The 20828-nt window shown below is 41.1% G+C and overlaps 1 long non-coding RNA gene across 1 annotated transcript in view; it reads left to right on the forward strand.

Annotated features, from left to right (window-relative positions):
- LOC309345265 overlaps positions 1–20828 on the forward strand; it is a 332679-nt gene that overhangs the window by 77260 nt on the left and 234591 nt on the right. The gene's annotated exons all lie outside the window — the stretch shown is intronic.

Genomic DNA, 20828 nt, shown 5'->3' on the forward strand with positions numbered 1-20828 from the left:
GTTGAAAGCTGCAGCATGAGCAGGTTTGCAAAGAAATTTGCAAGTTTCCCACCCCCCATCCAACACCCCACACAAGGGATTTTGACAGGTGGATGGGACACCCACCTGCCAATCATGCGATGTCATAATGACACCATGTGATTTACTTGTTGGCTGCTTTACCCTCCTCACAAAGTTGGCCTATGGTCCAATTAAAGGTCTGGCCTCTGGAGTCAAAAAAGGAAGCTAAAGATGCTGGGCAGAGTATACCTCACACCATCACTAAAATAACATGTTCTGCATATGTGAAATGAACAGCACTAGAGCACACTAAGTTTAGCATTAGTACAGGGTCTGCAAGATCTTTATTATGTTCTTCAGAGGTTGCCACACAGGACTTGGCTATCGCTCCCACAAGATGTACTGATGACCACCATCTTGGATGGCTTTAAAAAAGAATTAGACAAATGTATGGAGGGTAATGTACCGGGTATGTATGAAGATCAAACCTATCCATTCTTAAGGAAATCAGCCCTGAGTGCTCACTGGAAGGACAGATCCTGAAGCTGAGGCTCCAGTACTTTGGCCACCTCATGAGAAGAGAAGACTCCCTGGAAAAGACCCTGATGTTGGGAAAGATGGAAAGCACAAGGAGAGGGGGACAACAGAGGACGAGATGGTTGGATAGTGTTCTCAAAGCTACCAGCATGAGTTTGACCAAACTGCGAGAGGTAGTGGAAGACAGGAGTGCCTGGCGTGCTCTGGTCTATGGGGTCACGAAGAGTCAGGCACGACTAAACGACTAAACAACATGGAGGGTAAAGCTATCACTGACAGGCAGGAATGGCTGTCTTCTGCCTCCACCATTGCTGGGAATCAAAAGTGGCAGAGTGCTGTTTCACTGAGGTCCTGCTTCCCATAGGCATCTGGTTCGCCAATGTGGGAATGGGATGCTGGCCTATCCGAGCCTTTGCCCTGATCCAGCAGGACTCTTATGACTTCTTTAGCATTGGATCCAGGCTACCCATAAGACTCCTGCTGATGGAAGCAGGGGGTTGTTGTTTATTTCTCCTGAAATCTCTGTCACCCCAAAAAGCTGCTCTGGAAGGCTGAGGGAATCTCTACAGCAGCATTGGAAATACCCCATGGGTCTGCTGGAAGAATGGGAAAATGATGAAAATTGCACACACACCCTTCAGTCCCTTCTGGGATCCAACCCACAGAATTTAAAGTTACGTTGCCTTTCTATAAATGACACTGGTTGCTTTATTGTTGTACTTTTAATAATATAGGTAAAGGGACCCCTGACCATTAGGTCCAGTCATGGACGACTCTGGGGTTGCGGCACTCATCTCACTTTATTGGCCGAGGGAGCCGGCGTACAGCTTCCGGGTCATGTGGCCAGCACGACTAAGCTGCTTCTGGCGAACCATAGCAGTGCACAGAAACGCCATTTACCTTCCCGCTGGAGCAGTACCTGTTTATCTACTTGCACTTTGTGCTTTCAAACTGCTAGGTTGGCAGGAGCAGGGACCGAGCAACAGGAGACACCCTGTCACGGGGATTCAAACTGCCGACCTTCTGATCGGCAAGTCCTAGGCTCTGTGGTTTAGACCACAGCGCCACCTGCATCCCAATAATATAGGTACCTAGGGCCAAATCCAATGTGACAATGGTGCTTACACCTTTCACCACATTATATGCCATCATTCCTCCATGGTGTTCAAGGCAGTGTATCTGACCCTTGCCATCCTCCTCTATCTGATCCTCTCAGGGTTGATTTGGCTGAGAGAGAGTGACTCAGGCTCACCCCGTGAGCTTTGTGGCTGAGTGTAGATTTGAACCTGTATTCCCCAGTCCTAATCCAGGACTTTAACCACCACCCTTCACTGGCTCTCTCTGCTCATATCTATCCTGTCCAAATACATACTTCTCTCGCCCACTAAAACATTATCCCCCCAAAGCTTCTGGGTTCTCATCCCTTCTTTGCAGCACCTCCAGGCATAGCTCCAGTCACACGTCTCTCCGTTCCCAATTCACTTCCAATATCAGAGTCAGGGCAGGGAGAAAGTGGCTAGACCAGCCATCCGGAAAGGGAGAGTTCAGTGACCCTATTAGCACACAATCCCTTAACTCTGAAAGTAAGACATACACGCATACCCCAAGCTCTCCCCCTGCACCCCACACTTATGACTTAAATAAATAAATAAATAAAAATCCAAGCCAGCTGCTTCCCTGTTTCCCGCAAAGTATTGTCTATATGGATGGAGCCATTCCATGCCGAAGTGCTGACAATCGCCTTGTGAGTCAGGGGTGATAAAGTGTTTAAGTAAAACTGCTTCTCTTTTGTGCATTTGTAGTTATAGAAGTTGGCTGCCTGCATACAGCTCCAAAGTGTTAAACCTCACATTTCAATTGTAAATGGCTCCCAATATGTTTCCCTGCTGTTGTTCCCATCAGTCTTCTTTCTGAAGTCCGTCAGTCTAATTGATTTTGTTTCCCATTATTTCACTCTCCTTGCCCCTTGTCACATCCCTGAGTGAAGTAATAATGTCATTTTACCAACAGATGGTGATGTTTATTTTAGTGTTAGTGACAGACATCTTGCTAGGCTTTTACAAGGGACACGAGTGAGAAGGAAATATTGAGTTACAGCAGGCTGGGCTTTTAGCAGCAGGAGAGTTAAGAGCAGTCCTTCCCTTTAACTTCCCCCTCCACACACACACTGGACCTCCTTGGTTGCACACTTCTTGCTGATGAGGATGGCATCAGCTCACACTCTCCCAGAACAGGAGGGAAGGGGCAGGAACAGCCAAAGCAAAACAGATTAAATGTCAGGAGTGTTGAAAATGGGGGTGGGTTCAATGTCTGGGGTGCCCACATGACATCCTGGGGGCCTTTAAGAAGCAAGAGAGCTCTACCATTAAGCCTCAGGTACTGGCTAGGATGTGCTGGCTGGGATGCAGAACAATAACAAAATCAAAACTGCTGTTTCTGCAAAGCAGGAAGAATACATTGGTCATGAATGCCTCCCTTCTTATCATGGCAATGGCGCCCACCTCAGTTCCGGCAAGTTCCGGCCAAAAAAGACTCTGGGCCTACCCTACTATTAGGCAAAGGCCACATCCACACCACTCATCTTACACCACTTGAACAGTCATGGCTTTGCCCAAAGAATCCTGGGGCTACTGATGTTTCTTAAGGCTGCTGAGATAGGGTTGCCATATTTCAAAAGGTGAAAATCCAGTCACAAAAGTTGCTGAGCTTTTTTCTTTTGGCGAAAGTTGCTGAGCTTTTCTTAGTTTTTCCAACTGAGCTGCTTTTAAGGAAACTCGCCAAAATCTAATTGTTTAATGTATTTTGGGGGTGTTTTTGAGCTGAAGCGTCTACTGCAGAATTTGGAGAAGTGTGGAATATGCAGGCAGGATAATTATGTTCTGATCTGTATATGAATCAACAAAAGTATAGTGTCCAGATCAAGGGAAGTAATAGTACCACTCTATTATGTCTTAGTCAGACCACACCTGGAATCCTGTGTCCAATTCTGGGCACCACAATTTAAGACGGATGTTGACAAGCTGGAACGTGTGCAGAGGAGGGCAACCTAGATGATCAAAGGTCTGGAAACCAAGCCTTACGAGGAGCACTTGAAGGAGAACTTGAAGGAGGAGATATGATAGCCATCTTCAAATAACTTAAATGCTGTCACATGGAAAAGGGAACAAGCTTGTTTTCTCCTGCTCTGGCGTGTAGGACTTGAACCAATGGCTTCAAGTTATGAGAAAGGAGTTTTTGACTAAACATCAGGAAAAACTTTCTGACAGTAAAAGCTGTTTGACAGTGGAGGAGTGTCCTTTGGGAATTAGTGGACTCTCCTTTCTTGGAGGTTTCTAAGCAGAGGTTGGATGGCCATCTGTCATGGATGCTTTAGCTGAGATTCCTGCATTGCAGGGAGCTGAACTAGATGACCCTTGGAGGGGGGGTCCTTTTCAACACTACAATTCTATGAATCTGTAAGTGGAAATTGTTGTTGTTGTGTTGTTGTTTAGTCGTTTAGTCGTGTCCGACTCTTCGTGACCCCATGGACCAGAGCACGCCAGGCACTTCTGTCTTCCACTGCCTCCCACAGTTTAGTCAAACTCATGCTGGTAGCTTCGAGAACACTGTCCAACCATCTAATCCTCTGTTGTCCCCTTCTCCTTGTGCCCTCCATCTTTCCCAACATCAGGGTCTTTTCCAGGGAGTCTTCTCTTCTCATGAGGTGGCCAAAGTATTGGAGTCTCAGCTTCAGGATCTGTCCTTCCATGGACAAAGACAACAGGCATATAAAAGTGGAAATTAGATCTGTTTATTTACAAATGCAGGCTGCATTAAATTCTCCTCCATCCCTAGCCAATGTAAAGAAAACCTTCAAATGTTATCTGGAGACCTTTGTTTCTTTGATAGTAAACCCAAAGTAGCTAGCAGGCATTGTAAAATATGCTTAGTCTTAGCAGGGCTTCATTCTGCCAAGTGATGGGGTACCAGGCTGGGAGGAGAGGGGTGAAGGATGCTCAATCACTGCTATTTTCCATTCCACCCCTGCATTTATTTTTAAACTTGTCTGGTCCACAGCATCCAGCCCCTAACCATGACTGCACATAATGGATGAAGTGATAGCATAGGACCCGAGGCTAGATAGAAAGAATTGTTGTGTGCTATAAATGTTTTTGAGTCCACTGTAAGTTAGGGGGAAATGCTTCCTTTAGGCATTCCCGCCAGTGATTTTTCTTGCCATCAAAGTGTACGCTGAGACAAAAGGAGAAAGGTTCAGGCATACCTAGCGTATCTCAAGTTTGATCTAGACTTTTGATCGGAAATCCTTCCCGAAAAGACAGGCGGCCTGGAAATAGGATCTTCACCCATGCTCAAATGTCTGGCAAATGCTTTTGTGCAGCTGCACTAAATTATTCACTACCTTCATTAGAAGGCTTCTATATTTAATCCTCTATTTGATGAGTAGCCTAATAGGTTAAAAAAAGGGGGGGAGAGATCACAGCTATGAAGGATTGTGTTTAGATGTTTAGACTTGTTTGAGCAGGTCATAGTCCAGGAGGTGCCATGATCACATGCTTGCTATTCAAAGAAAAAAAGGTAGTACTTTCTCCCCTACAGATGACCTGAAGCCCACAAATGAAGCTAAAATTAAAAGAGATGTTTCAGCCATCTCATTGCGGTAAAGCTTGCCGCCCCTGCAATTTAGAAAAAAGGTAGATTCAGAATAGTTTAAAGGGAGGTAGCAAAAACATCAGAGCAAAAAAACCGATATCACCATTAAAAAAAAATCTTTTTAGCTGTTGTTTATGTGGCCAGTTTGATATGTAATGGGAAACGGCAAGATATGTACGAGAATGAAAGAGTTTCACTATTAACTTGCAGTAAGGGTGGGGTGGGGAGCAACCGTCGCTTCAAAAGCTGTTTTAAGGACTTTCCTGGATAAACTCACCTGTACAACTGGGTGTTTTTAGAAGGCAGCTCTTCGTTCTCTCTCTCTTTTTAAATAATGAATTAAACAAGTATACTCGCTGTGCATTCATCTGAAAAAAAGCATCTTTCCCTGAGAAACAGCTGAACATTTCAGATCCACAGCATATTCCGAAAGAATTAGTTAACACTTTGATCCTCTGTTAGATCACCCATTCCACTCCCTTTTGCTTAAAACACATTTCAATGAAAGTTTTGCAAGTTTAATTTGTCTGATTTCCCCAGCCAGAAAATGTACTCTTATTCTGTAAATGTTTTCTCGCTGTCATACTTGCCAGACTTTTAGAGGCCTGAATCTGCCTTTGGTCACACTATTTGCTCCTCTATGGTCACCTCTGAGAAGATTAACCCTTTCATTAAGAAACCTTGGCCAGGGTCAAACTACCGCCCGGCTCTGGACTCCTACATCCCTTTGATCTCCCAGCTATGGAGAAATTATTAGCAAATTCTAAGCCTTCCCATGTGATTTGTTTTTGTAAATTTGTAGAAATTATTCCTAATCCTATTACGTGGCCTAGGGCAAACCTGCATTAAATATATGAGCCTTTTTGTTATGTGGCAGATGGATAATAAAGGAATGCTGAATGCAGTCCCATTCCAAGTTATGGGAATCTGGACACTTCATCAGCATTCGCTTAATCCTCAGCCATGGCCTGCGCCTTTGATGAATGCTCTCATTTATGACCACTGATGCCACTCACTTAATTTCAGAGAAGAAAAATAATACCTTAACTGTTAATGTGAATATTTGAGTTTATGGCTCTACAATGAATAATTGTGACATTATCAAGGGAACATCTTCTTATACATTATTCACTTGTATAGACCACATTAACCAAAGAGAAGGAGAGGGGGTGGGGGGTGGGGGGCTTGCAATTTTGCGTCTTCCATCGTCTTTGGAAGGTGGATACCATGCAGACAAAAGTCAGTGTCTTAACCCAAATTCTAGCTGACAATGCGTATCAGCCCTCACTATATTTTGCTCATTGTGGTGCCAATCTCCTATCTCACCAATGACATTTTTTCAAAGAAAGAGTAGATTTCCTAGAGACTCTACCCCATGCTACTTCCATAGCTTATTATTGAATAGGAAAATGTAACCCTCCTTTCTCTTTTCATACTGTTGCCAGGCAGGATGTCTGTAAGTTTGGGATGAAAATTAAGACAGCACACCCTCTCTCTCTCTCTCTCTCCCTTTTCCCATTTATTTATTTACTTCTAAATCCCTGCATTTACTTTCTCAGTAATTCTCCCAGTGAATTTTATTTAAAAGCAAAAAAGGAACACTATCTGGAAAATCTTTGTGTTCATTTTGTACTGACACAGGCAGTAGAAGCACAATATGAAGTATAAAGTTATTTTTTAAAAAATGTATTAAGGATGTCATTTAGTTTCAGTTACAAAAGTAACAGAATTTCTTGTTTTTTTCCTGTTTAACAATCATAAAATAGATTATTGCAATAGATGATTATTTTAAAACATTGCTCTCTGTTTCCCTTGCTAAATACTTTCCGGTATGCCAAACCTGTGGTCTCTGATAAAATTTTCACACACACCCCAAATTCACATTTACAATTGGCTAATGAGCTCAGACAACTTCAAAATAAACCATTATATATATATATTTCTATCCCTCAAGAGAGAAAAATGGGGAACGTATTTTTTGTTTATATAAATCTTTGTATATGCACAAGGGATATTCATCTGTGTATAAGCTTAGTGAACTAAAGCAGAATGAGTTTTAAAATAAAATAAACTCCAAGTAATCCAAATCTACTGAAATAATTTTGAGTAGTTTGTCCACTTTTAAAGGTGTGTCAATTTATTTGTGCTTCTGTAGCCTGAGTATTTAAATATTATGAACACCAATTGGTTGGGTCACTCTTGATTTAGTGCTCCAAAATAAAATAGCACCTGCTGTAACATAGAAATTTACATTTCCTTCCCCTCTCCCTTTAAATATACATGTGCAGTGTGAATGCAACAAATGCAAAGACATGACAATTCTTTTGGATTCAGGTTTTGTGTTCTTATATTTTGCCCAGGCATTTTAACATACATTTAGTTTTAACTGTTCTATTTTGATTTTTGTTTCACCTTTTCAGTCTGCCTACCCTTGTTTATGTTATGTTTATTTGCTGGCTTTTGCATTTAATTTAGTATGAATAGTTTTAATTCACATGTTTGTACACCGCCAGCAACCTGCTGGTGAAAGGTGGCTAATAAATCTTTGCTTAATTATTTAATCAATCAAATGCATGCAAGCCTATGTATCAAACAGATGCATTTGGTACTGAGCTGAAATTGGCTCCCTGTTGAGTACACTTGAAGGGAAACCCACGTTTGCTGCCATGTAGTATGTGAAATGGCCATGACTTTTTGACTCTAAAGTGTGTTTGACATTTCGGCAACATGAGATTCTCAACTGAACACACAGCTAAGGCTGCAATCCTATACCCACTTATCCAGGAGTAAGCCCCATTGAACTCGGTGAGATTAGACATATCTAGGAATGTTAATATTCATTAATGCTAAAAAAGGCTAAAATATTTGTGAACTATTTTGCTGCCAACAAATGTCAAAGCAATGAAGGTTGATATCTCTGTTCGTTTTGGATGGAAATGAACACAGATGATCATTCAGCTAAATTCTTTAACCTCAGCGCTGGCCTATATAATCACCTGCTTTGGCTCCAGAACCATCTGAAAAAGACTACAAATTCAGCCAAATAGCAGCTGAATGGTACTCTTCTTCCATTGCCTAAAAATCAAGGATATGTTTAGTCGAAGTGAAGTCCTCTTAAGTATCAGTTATAATAATGAGACCCTACAAATGCCAGCTTATAAAAGGCATCAAACCTAGACAGCATCTTAAAAAGCAGAGACATCACCTTGCCAACAAAGGTCCGTATAGTTAAAGCTATGGTTTTCCCAGTAGTGATGTATGGAAGCGAGAGCTGGACCATAAAGAAGGCTGATCGCCGAAGAATTGATGCTTTTGAATTATGGTGCTGGAGGAGACTCTTGAGAGTCCCATGGACTGCAAGAAGATCAAACCTATCCATTCTGAAGGAAATCAGCCCTGAGTGCTCACTGGAAGGACAGATCGTGAAGCTGAGGCTCCAATACTTTGGCCACCTCATGAGAAGAGAAGACTTTCTGGAAAAGACCCTGATGTTGGGAAAGATGGAGGGCACAAGGAGAAGGGGATGACAGAGATGGTTGGATAGTGTTCTCGAAGCTACCAGCATGAGTTTGACCAAACTGCGGGAGACAGTGGAAGACAGGAGTGCCTGGCGTGCTCTGTTCCATGGGGTCACAAAGAGTCGGAGACGACTAAATGACTAAACAACAACAGTATGCGATTTTGTGTAGCAGTTACCCTGCACAGAATACACAACACTATCTCGTTCCTGCAGATTATTTCTACGCTGCAAAGGGGACGGGTGGCTTCTGGAACTGACAGCTTTGAATGAGCACTTCAAAAACTGGACCTGGGAGATGTGCAAAGACATCCTTAGTCCCACTTAGAGATTTGTCTGTCTTCAATAGCAGCCATGTGAGCATGGCAGAAAGAAGGAACACAACAGTGTTGTACAACCACACACCTCTTTTTTCAGTGCCTAGAAAATTGTAGTGGCATGCAAACCACCACCTGGCACATTTCTACCTGAGGCAAGTTCACATCAGTTGATTTTCACTGTGGTTTCTCCACTTACAGTGGACAGCTCTTGCACATTCTAAACTACACTACATTACTGCGTTGGGAGAGGATTGTGGTGTCAGTACAGGAGTACAGTTGTTTTCTTTTGCAAGAACTATCGCCTGTAAGTATCTTGAGTACAGTGGTACCTCGGTTCTCAAACGCCTTGGTACTCAAACGCCTTGGTTACCAAACACCAAAAACCCGGAAGTAAGTGTTCTGGTTTTCGAACGTTTTTTGGAAGCCTGACGTCCGATGCAGCTGTCAGCTATTGTTTCCGGGGCACCTGCACCAGTCAGAAGTTTTCGAACATTTCTGAAGTCAAATGGACTCCAGGATTGGATTAAGAGAACCAAGGTACCACTGTATTTGGCGCTTTTGTTTTTGCTATTTATTTTGCATTTTTGTTTTTGAGGCTTTTCAGTTAATTTGTTTTTGTGACTGTCTGGAACCCAGTTCAGCTACTGATTGATTGATTTTGTGATGACAGAAAAGGATAAAAGCCCCCCTTCCATCATCAGTGCAAGTAAGAAAAAAAAATAATTTAAATTTTTATCATCTACAATACTGTCTTATTTATTTTATAGGACAGTACATTGATTATTGCTTTCATTTTATGGATCAATGGTCTCGTTGGTTAGTAAAATTCATATTAAATTGCTGTTTTTGGGGTTGTTTTTAAAAGTCTGGAATGGATTAATCCGTTTTGCATTACTTTCTATGGGAAAGTACACCTTGGTTTTGGAACGCTTTGGTTTTGGAACGGACTTCTGGAATGGATTAAGTTTGAGAACCAACGTACCGCTGTATACTGGGAATGGCCGGCTGAAGCATTCGGCAGACAGCAAATCTGGAGAACAGCGCTGTGGAGAACTGCTCTTACACCATCTAGGATAACTTGCAGACGTGGTCAAGGATGCTGTCTTGCTGCCAGTAAGGTTCAGCTACCTTGGCTGGCATTTGCACATGGAATCAGGAAGGCATGCCATTTTTGCCTCAGGCAGAAAGGTGCCTTGGACCAGCTCTGATAGCGGATTATAGGACCAGGCTGCTAACGGACCTTTCATATTTATGCTACACGCAGCATATATACATAATGTAACAATGCAGATTTATGCTTGTGTGTGTACCTAGGGGTGTAAATCATACTTTCCTGAAATGTTACTTTGCTAAAATATGCTAAGAGAGCTATGAACATTATTTACAAATAGTTGATATGTCATAACAATACACCCACCACTCAGGGTTCCATCAATTTAATAAAGAATATCACTTTTAAGGATCATGAGAGTATTCTTTACAAATGTAACTGTGGGGGGGGGGAATCTCTAAAATGTATATAAAAATCATATTTCACTTTCTGCAGGCTGATAGCAAGTAACTACTATTTCCCTTGCTGGAACATATCAGACAATTAATTGTTTCTTTTCTACATATATAATTATTCCCCCATTCCTCAGTTGTCAATTTTCTTAAAATGTTCAAAATTAAATTACTGCTATTTTAAATACATTGTTAGAAATTAATTCAAGGTGTGTCACTGGGAAGAACAGTGGAGTTTCAGATCTGGTTTTGAAGACTTTACTCTGGGGGCTATATCTCCCCTCAGTTAAAACAGTGACACTCAGGAGAACTCTTTTGAAGTGGATAGAGTTATGCCAGCTTCTCACCATTATAAGTGAGGAAAGTAGAAATTGGTTACTGCCTTCAGATTGATACAATCTGTCATTTTAGAATTCTTTATTTGCCTTTAATTAAAGACCTCCTGGAACATAACTGTCCAAAAACTTTGAGGATAGGAAAGAGTAACAAACCAGGCTTATAAAGATAAGATTTTATTTCTTAAATATTTAGCAGTTAATTCTAGCCCGGACAATGTCAAGAGACATTTCTGTGGGCTCTCCTACATCAAGATTCAATCGCTTATGTCATCAGAATTAAAACTGGCACAATCTTGGCCCAATATCTTTAAAAATAAATAAATCAGCCCCTTGGGATGTGCTTTCTGATATTGACAAGCACAAATGAGATCTACGGAAGAGCTTGTTAAGTATGTCCGACTAGGAGGAAATCTAACAGGAGAAAGCACTTGTTTTCCTCATCTGTATATAAGAAAGCAGACTGCAAACAGAGGCAGCATTCTTGGGCTAACCGAAAGCAAATACGGTGTAATCTCCGGCCCTTTTGCTCCACCTTTCACACACACTGCTCTCTTCTGCACTAAAATAAAGTTATGGGTTCATTGACTTCTTCAACCTTTTCCCCTCTCCACCCCTCCTTCCCCATGCATTGTGACACTTCTGAAAAGGAAAGCTTTAAAAAAAAAAAAAGTAAGGAAAAGTAAGCACATTACATTCCAGCTACATTTTTAGCATAGCTACTGGAGAGAACACAAGCAGGTAAGAACTAAACTTAACTTCACCTGTCATCAAAATACACGATTGCATATTTCCTCCCAAAATCAGACTTAGCCCCAAATTCACCTCACTTCCCTTTGGCCAAATTCACAAGAAACCTGTTAATGTTCCTCAATAATAGGCTAATGCCCCAATCCTAAAGACAAATCTCTTGGACAAAAGCCTCATTCATTTCCACTGAGAATACTTTGAAGTAAGTGTGTTTAGGGCTGGAGTCTTGGGATCACAAAAGAGTTTTGCTTACCAACTATTTTCTGTTGTTGTTTTAAGCTCCAAAGTTTTTATCTCTGACAAGCAACAATGGTAAAGTAGCAGCCAGGACGGGAGGAAGAACATGAACACAAAATCATTAGTGGGAAATACGTTTGTTTTAAGTCGTGAACCACACAGCAGCGGTTTGGAAAAGAAGGAACGAAATTCCTGGCTTAGAATTACCTTTTCAATCTTGATATGATTGTATTATTTTATGTGCTTGAATTGAGCATGTCTGATATATGGTTATAACAAAATAAATGTAACAATAAATATCACATTCTTATTCCGTGCTCAATAGCTGCCTCCTCCCCTCCATCTCAGCTAACAGCACAAGGTGTGATCTTACAAGGGACTGACTGTAAATAATCCAGTTAAGTACAAAGCTGCTGATGTACTTACAAAAGAGAGAGCCATAAAGACTTTCATAAGATTCTGGCTCAAAAATGCCACCTTTTTTGCACATAAGGTTGAGTCCTTGATCTCAAAAATGATACGTAATCTCTTTTTGTATGCTTGATAAAGAAACAATACATATAGTTTATGTCCATTTAAAAGGATATATATCTCTAAAGGATGTATATATTTGAAATAAGTGGATAACATCCCCTTCTGCCCTTGAAATATGACACATAAATGGCTCTGTCTTTTACTCTCATCCAAATTCACAAAGCTCTGTGACATCTAGAGGAAAATCAGACATGGTGCCTTTATTCAAACACCGCTAATCCAGGTTGCTTGTATTTAAATGGCACTGGGGGCTGTTCCACAGTTAATGGTAGTGCAAATATGTTCTGTGCAAAGGGCAGGTGTACATGTCCAAATGATCTGGAGAGCACAATAGACATGCACAAGAGAATCACAATTTGTCATGACTTCCTCTATCTTTTCTACTTCAATTTGGAAACCTGCAACTCCTGTTCACATGCTGCACATGCGTTCAAACTGCCAGGTTGGCAGAAGCTGGAACAGAGCAACAGGAGCTCACCCCATCATGCGGATTCGAAAAAGGGTGAGAGGCTGCCGGCTCTGCAGGCAAGGAGTGACATAACTGGGCTCCTGAGCCCCACAGGGGTGCCGCAGAAAGAATGTAGTTGGTCAAAGAAGCGGTGGACCCAAAAAGCTTGAAAATGTCTGTCATAAGTGAACAATATCTAGGGGTGCAATTCTACATCTGGCCATTGTCTGACAGGGCTCCACAGAGCAGTGGAGCCTCTGCTGCATCCCTAGCCCTGGCAAGCATGTTGGTTGGGGCAGAATGTGGGGAGGGCAGGCAGCGCCTCTGAATCCATGCTTGGAGGCACTTCCTATTCTGTTCCACACTGGCAGAATGATACATGACTCCACAGTTGGAGGTCAACAGGGCTAGGTGCAAGGACACGTCTGTTCAATCCAAACCCATCCCAACTTAGTGGGAAGAGTGTGTGCATTTTTAAAAGTTTCAAATCAGTTGTAGTATTATTATTATTATTATTATTATTATTATTATTATTATTATACCACTGTATGGTAGAATGGTTTGTCTGTCTGCTCTTTATGCATTTGGACATTTCTTGGATATCATAACCAAATTTTGCATGATGGTTCCTAAGATCAAAAAGCAGGTTTACGTTGGGATACAATTGGACACCATTTTGATTCTAGGTGGTGGACTTAACCTTTCAAACAGCACTGATTTTTTGGTTTCTTGGAACTGTTGAGCAGCACTGTGTAAAAGACTGCTAGTGTCCATTATAAAACATTTTTAGGAAGCTAAATATTCAGTCACCAAACATAATTTAACCAAGCAAATGTGGCAGCTGCTTAAAATGGTCACCCGCAGGCAGTAATGGCCATGATGCACAGATTAAGTGCTGTTCTTGATCCGGCTCAAAATGTAGAACTCTTGGGACATTTTATTTTGCAGGGTGTTGTGTTCTGCAGAGATCTGGGGCTCACAGGGCAGGGAGGAGGAGCAGCAGTAACAGACCCACAGAAAGTCGATTTAGGTCAAGTCTCGGTACAATAATCAAAATCATGGCAGGTGAAGTCACGGCAAGCAGTGTCACACCAGGTAAAGTCACATGAAGGTCAGGTCAGGTTCTATCCAGGAAACTGTAGCACAATGTGCTCAGGTTCAGGCATTCCATATCTAGCCAATGGAAAGACCGCAGTGAGCTTGTACCTATTGGTGTTTCGCAACATTGACCTGTTGCAGGACCTTAGCCAGACCTTAGCAGAGCATACACAGAGTTCCAGAAAGCAATCGGTTGCAGACTGGATGGACGAAGCAGGAACAAAACGCTGCTACTAGTAACTTGGTTACTTAGAGGTGTTTATTATTTACAGCAGACTCTACAAGTTACTATATACAAGAACAGAAACGGATCTTTACTAGCTCTCTCTTAACAAACGACTCTGAGAACTCAGAACACCACACTGACCAACAAACTATCCAGTCTGTAAGGTCATAAGTCTCATGCCTGTGTGAGACTTCAACCAATGGTAGAGCTGTATCCAAGGTCCCATATTTCCAGGTAGATAACTCCTCTGCTCAGTCATCTTGGCCTTCGGCCAGTGCTTAATTGACTTTGTGTGAAGCTGCACAGAATGGCACGTAGTCAAAAGCCCAACAGTACCAGCTGCCCCATAATAGACAATGGTGGGATGTTGCCTCAGCAGACATCTCAAGCTCTATCTTGAATTAGACTCACACCTTCCTGGAGGAACTGTCTATGTTTTTAAAGGGCCGTTGCCTGATTCTGTATCTACTGGCTTCTGTGAGGGCAGGATGATAGAGGGAACCCCCAGAAAGGGGGCTTTAGGGAGTCACTGAGTGAGATCCAGGAGCCCAGAACTAGGGATCAGAACTAAGGACAGAGAAATTGAGAGTAAGGTCACATTCGCAACATACATGTAAAGCACATGACTTCCCCCAAAGAATCCTGGGAATTCATTTGTTAAGGGTTCAGGGAATTGTAACTCTGTGAGGAGTAAAGCACAGCTCCCATGATTCTTTGCAGGAAGTCATGTGCTTTAAAGGTGCACTGTGGGTGTGATACCAGAAGTCAGGAGTCAGTCATAGGTGGAATCTGGATACATATTTAAAAAACACTGTGAAAATGCTTTTTCAAAAAGCATTTTTGGGGAAAAAATTAATTTGCCATAAGCTCACCATTGCCATCTAGTGTTACATTTGTATAACGGACTTAAAACGTTATATTTGCAGCTATATAGCTGAGTCCATAGTCAATTTTGTTGTTAGCTAGAAAAATATGGGCCTGAACTAGAGGTGTTTATGGACCTTCCAGAGCAGGGGGAGATAACAGCCAAGCTGCATGAGTGAAACAGCTGCAGGACAACGTCACCTAATAGTCCAGGAAATGCTCTGATTTTAGCTCTGCTGATTCATCACATGGAGCAGCAGCACACAAATTCAAGGGTTCTAGCCATGGCATGGCAGGTCCTATCGTGTCAACACAGATTGGATAAAGCAGAAGTGGGAAAATGGTTTTTTTCCAGCCTGAGGGCTGTACAACCTTTCCTTTTTTTGGGGGGGGGGGTTGCATGTTACTAGTGAGGACAGCCAGAGACAAAAGTGGGTGGACCAATGGCTGTGACTCTTACCTTTGTACAGTAAACAACATTCTAGCCACTCAAAATGGTGTTTCCACAGACACCTCTCTCTCCATCCAAGCAAGTAAGTAAGTAAGTGAGAGACATCATCGCAGTTCAAGGACACATTCTAGCCAGGACCCAAGGAGGGTGTGGAGCTGGTCCCATGAAGGATGTGGGCCAGGGAGAGTTCCTGAGGCCGTGCAGAGAGGCCACCCCTGGAATAGCCTCTCCATCCTTGGCCAGTGGATACTGATGGAGCCTACAGTAAGCAAAGCAGCTTGGATTGTTTGTGGGGTGGTAGGGATTGTTGAGACTGCAATGGCAGCTAAGACCTAACCCTATGAACATCTGCAGCTGCCGAGGTGGGGTGGAGTGATGACGGCATCAGTGCAAATTCAGAACGCATGCTATCGTTTTGTCATCACAAAATGCTCCAGGACATTGCACCAGTGGGAGAAGTTGAGGACAACCTCTATACAACTACATAATGAACCTGTTACAGATAGGTAGCCGTGTTGGTCTGCCATGGTCAAAACAAAATAAAAAAATTCCTTCCAGTAGCACCTTAAAGACCAACTGAGTAATGAATAATGAACCTGTTAAGTAATGAATAATGAATAATGAACCTGTTAAGGGACATAGAAATGTGTGGAGAGGGGTTGTGATGGTATAAGGAACAGCAGTGTGAACGATCGGCCCTTGTGACACGCTAGAGGTGTTTTGATCCTTCATGGCTATATTTGAGCAGACCTCTTCCACTTCCTTCACTAACCAGTTCATGTATTTTGCATAGAGGATCCTTAAAAAACAGGCACCAGTTTCTATAAGGATTGCAAATCAGGCTGTTACATTGTTTAAAGGGGTATTAAAGGGAAGTAATTTATAAAGATTTTATCTAAACAAAATTATACAAAATGCACAAGTGCTATGTTTTAATTTGCAGGCTTGGTTCCTCAATTCTAAACTTCGTAACTTGTATCCATGCTGTTATGGGTCTTTAAAACTTTTCACGATGGGAGAAAAATTAATTGTTAGCTGATGAATCGAAAGGGCTATTTAGAATACAATGAGGAATGTAAGTGTGATCAATTGCAACAACAACACAAAAGTATTTCTGTGAAGTCTGAACAAAGTAGGAATCTCAATTGCAGCCCCAAGGATTTAAATAAGCTATTACAAAAGGAGTGCTAAAAGCCATTATATTGCATGATTTCTTGTGAATAATAGAAATGCTCTCTACCAGGTATTTTTACTTAAATGTTTGAGAGAGATGGTGTTCAGCCATTGTAACCTTTCAAACCACCACTATTGGTATTGTTATAACTTTTCCTCTAAAAGAAGATGGTATGAATTTATTAAAAAATATGCTGCGACTGGGAGAGAAGTGGAGCTTTAAACCCTTATGCATTAGTACCCCCCATCTTCTGCCAGCATGTCACTTAAGCCATGACATCAGTGTAGAATTTCAGCATTGTGATGCAGAAAATGCCTGTCACACACAAACAACATTATGGCACTCTTTTAGTATAATATGCCTATAGTAGCTCGGTTATTTTAATGACGTGCACTGCTTTTTAAGTTGCTCCCAGAAGTTGTTTTTTTTTTTTAAAAAAAGGGGGGGGAGAATGCATTTATGGCATGGATAGTGAATACAAGATGGCTACCAAATGGGCTCCCCTGCTGTGACTAAAGGAGGAAGGGTTTGATCCCTGTCCTCCTGGGCCTGATCTTTTGCATAAAAAGTCAACCGGAGTGCTGACATTTAGCATGATAAGGAGCAGGCCTGTACGAAGCACTTACACCTGTACGAAGCACTTACACTATAGGCCTGAAATGGCAGTGATAGGGTTGCTCCAGAGCAAGTGGGTTAAGAATTATGGTCTTGGAAGCCCGTCCACTTGCGTTCAGTCTGCAGAGCTGTGTATATTACTGAAGCTTAAAGATGTGCTTGCTTGCTTGCTTGCTTGCTTGCTTGCTTGCTTAGAATGTCATCTTAGTTATTTATTTCTCAATCAAATCTTTCAGAAACCATGGAGACTCTTTTCAACATTGTCTTAAATCTTTTAACATTGCAACAATGGGAGCAATTCAGCCCTCATTTATGCTCCACTGAAACCAATTACCTTTCCCAGTCTGAAGGCCCAATGCAGGCTCAGTTTTCCTATGACAAAAATTAAGGAATCTGTATTCCAAGTGTACATTCTTTAAACAAATAAGAAAGAAATTTGGACCATGCCACTCATCTAACAGACAACGAAATACTGTCACTAGTTTACAGAATGTATATCGCAAATATAAATTCAGGTTCAGTGTTAAAATAGGCTGATACAGCAATCCCAAGTCATTTACTCAGGTTTAAACCATATTAATCTAAGTATGGCTTACTGCTAAGGATAATGCTGCACATCCCCAAACTGGGAGTAATTGTGGCATTTGATAAAAATAGAAACTAGACTTCTAAGTTACAACCGAAGACTTGCCGCAATGGATTTTGGCATCATCAAGTTCAGTCACCTGGAATATTACTAAGTTGTTCTGCAAGAAATTCATAAAACACTAGGAATCGGCATATTAACTGATGTGATAGACTTCTGAGGACCCAATGACCTGTCAATCCATATGGCAGTTGCCATTAGTGAGAATTATGCATAGCAGTTTGGAGATAGAACATCTGAGAATCACCGAAATAACCCCTATCAAAACATAGGTTTGAAGTTGGCGTTTAATTAAGCACCAACACCAATATAGTCAATTGACATACTTTAAAACTTTTTAAAAAATATTCTGTAAATCATATTCAGTGAAAACTGTACTTTTATTATTTTAATTATTGGTTTTGAAAGCGAAATGCTGAAAGACTGTCAACACCTAATAGTAAAAATATTTTGTATCTGAGAGTCCTTTCATACATTACAGTCGGTATAACATGGTCACCATTTGGCTTAATTATTCATGTAATTTCCTCCCTTTTTCTGATTTCTTCCATTTCTATATTTCCCCTCATCTTCATGAAATATATATACAGTATATATAGACACACACAAAGTGTGTGTGTGTGTATGTGTGCATAAATGTGTGTGTGTACTATAAATGTGTGTGTGTACTATGTACTATATATATACAGAGAGACTGCCAGTTATTATCTTTTTCAATGATAACATACATTTTCTTAGTAAATGAAAATATAGTGAACAGTGCAATCTCATATTTACAAATAAGTAAGTTCCACAGTATTCGATAGGGCTTCTCCCAGGTAAATGGGTGAGTGGGTGTAGGATCGCAGCACAAGCTGGAGGAGTGAACAAATATAGAGGTACAATGATGTGTACTTAATCCAAAAACGAATGGAACATTTCTCATTCAAATTTAACAAGATGTCCAACACAATTCCTGAAGCACTACACCTTTAGCCTTTTATGAAGATTAATAATGATTTGCTGAAGCTTCATGTCCTTAATGAGCATATGTCAAAACCATGATATTTAGCTCCTCGGTCATCAACAGATGTGTTTCTTCCTTCGGGGCTAAGAATCAAGTCTGAAGTCCTAAATTTAAATTGGAATATTTCCTGGGAAGAGCACTCCACAACCTAACTAAACCAACAGTTGGGTCTCTCTTGCAGCCTGGGCTCCTAATACATCCTCGGCAAACAACTGGAATTGCAGCAGCTGCTCCTAAGTACATGAAACCAGAGCCACACATCTCTGCTGTGGTGTCACAATGGCAATTTAGCTACTCCAGATCATTTCAAACATGATCTGGGGTAGCTAAATTTAGTCCTATCCGGCAAGGCCTTTTTATAGTTCCATATGCACAAATCAACAGAATACCAATAGCAAGAGCGTTTTAACGTTCCAGTACCTAACTTGCAGCTGTCATAAAATCTGAACGATCATAGAACCCTAGAGATCCTCTTGTTAGGCTTGTAAACCTAGTATTGTAATTGACCTTCTATTTTGGAGTAGTTCTACTTGATTCAGTTTGATACTTCACTTCTTCGGTCACCACTCAGAGGGCTGCTTAACTCAAGCAGCCTTCTACTGCACACACACACACACACACACACACACACACCCTCAAGATGGAGCCCATCAGAGAAAGTGCTGTCACTTGAAGGGTTTGTTTTACAATCATCCACTGCTGCTGCCCTCCTTTGTTGTACCAGGTGGGATGCTGAGATGCATAGGAGCTCTTTGGGCAAGAACAGACCCTCCACAGCACACCTGGCTCATATTTACAAAGAAAACCTCTCTTGTTTTGCTGCAGAAAGGCAGAGAGTGATCCAAAGCAACCTTAATTTATCTGTTAAGGATGTAGTAGGCCCCTATTTAAGAGTCATCACCAATAAAGGAAAATATACTGAATCATTTCAAGTGCACGCTAATCATTTAATGTAATAAATGAAGCAACTCTAATTATCTCCCGAGGAAATGATTTCACACTGAAACAATGGGAATGAAGAGGTTGTTTCAGGGGCATTTACTCGCAGCAGCTGAAAATTTACTCATGTGAATGCTGTGGCTGTTTCCACGTAAATAAAAGGGGAGGATCAGGAATTGGGTTTTCTTAAATGTACTTTGGGGTGCAATAAATTATGTGAGTAATATACACACAACCAATGATGTTTTCCCTCAGTTCATACAATTTCCTTTTTGTAAGTGAATTACAAAATTTCCACTTGTAAGCAGCAAAAAGAAAATCTGCCAAAGCTACAGAATCTTAATTTTGAAAGGAGGCAAAATATGGTAGGTATTTTACATTTATGTACATTTTTTCCCTACATTATATATACATTTTTCTTTTTTCACTAAAATTCCCAGTTGCCTTTTGGCAAAGATATTTCATTTTGCGTTCACTTCTTGTGCTCATTTTTAACATCTGACCATCACTTTTGGCTCATTTGAGAATTAAAAAAAGCAAGACTAACTTTCAAGTACAATCGTCAGTTTCATGAGAAGGGTGAGATTAGAACTGAGTTTAAATGATTCAGCCCGTTCCTTCCAAGGGAGTTGGATTTCACTGTGAACTAAAATGTTTTGTTAAATTATGTACTTCTGTTGCTTTGGTGCTATTCTTCTCTCCTGAAGAAGCAGACAGAATAAGCACTATCCTCCTAGGTATTTGAAAAACACTTCCACATTAGTATATATATGTATCCATAGATCTCATAGATATATAGGCATATTCAATGGCAGAACATACAATCCCTTTATGCTGGATAGCAAAATGATTTCTACTTTCCCCCCTGAAATCTGTTTTTTAAATGATTCTGAATCTAAAACTAAAGGACAATGCAGGTAGAGATTTCTGCCACCCACCCACTGACCCTAGGAAACAGAGTATTATTAGCATTTTCTT

Source organism: Podarcis erhardii, assembly GCF_964252035.2.
Source record: "Podarcis erhardii genome assembly, chromosome: 1".
Taxonomy (NCBI): domain Eukaryota; kingdom Metazoa; phylum Chordata; class Lepidosauria; order Squamata; family Lacertidae; genus Podarcis; species Podarcis erhardii.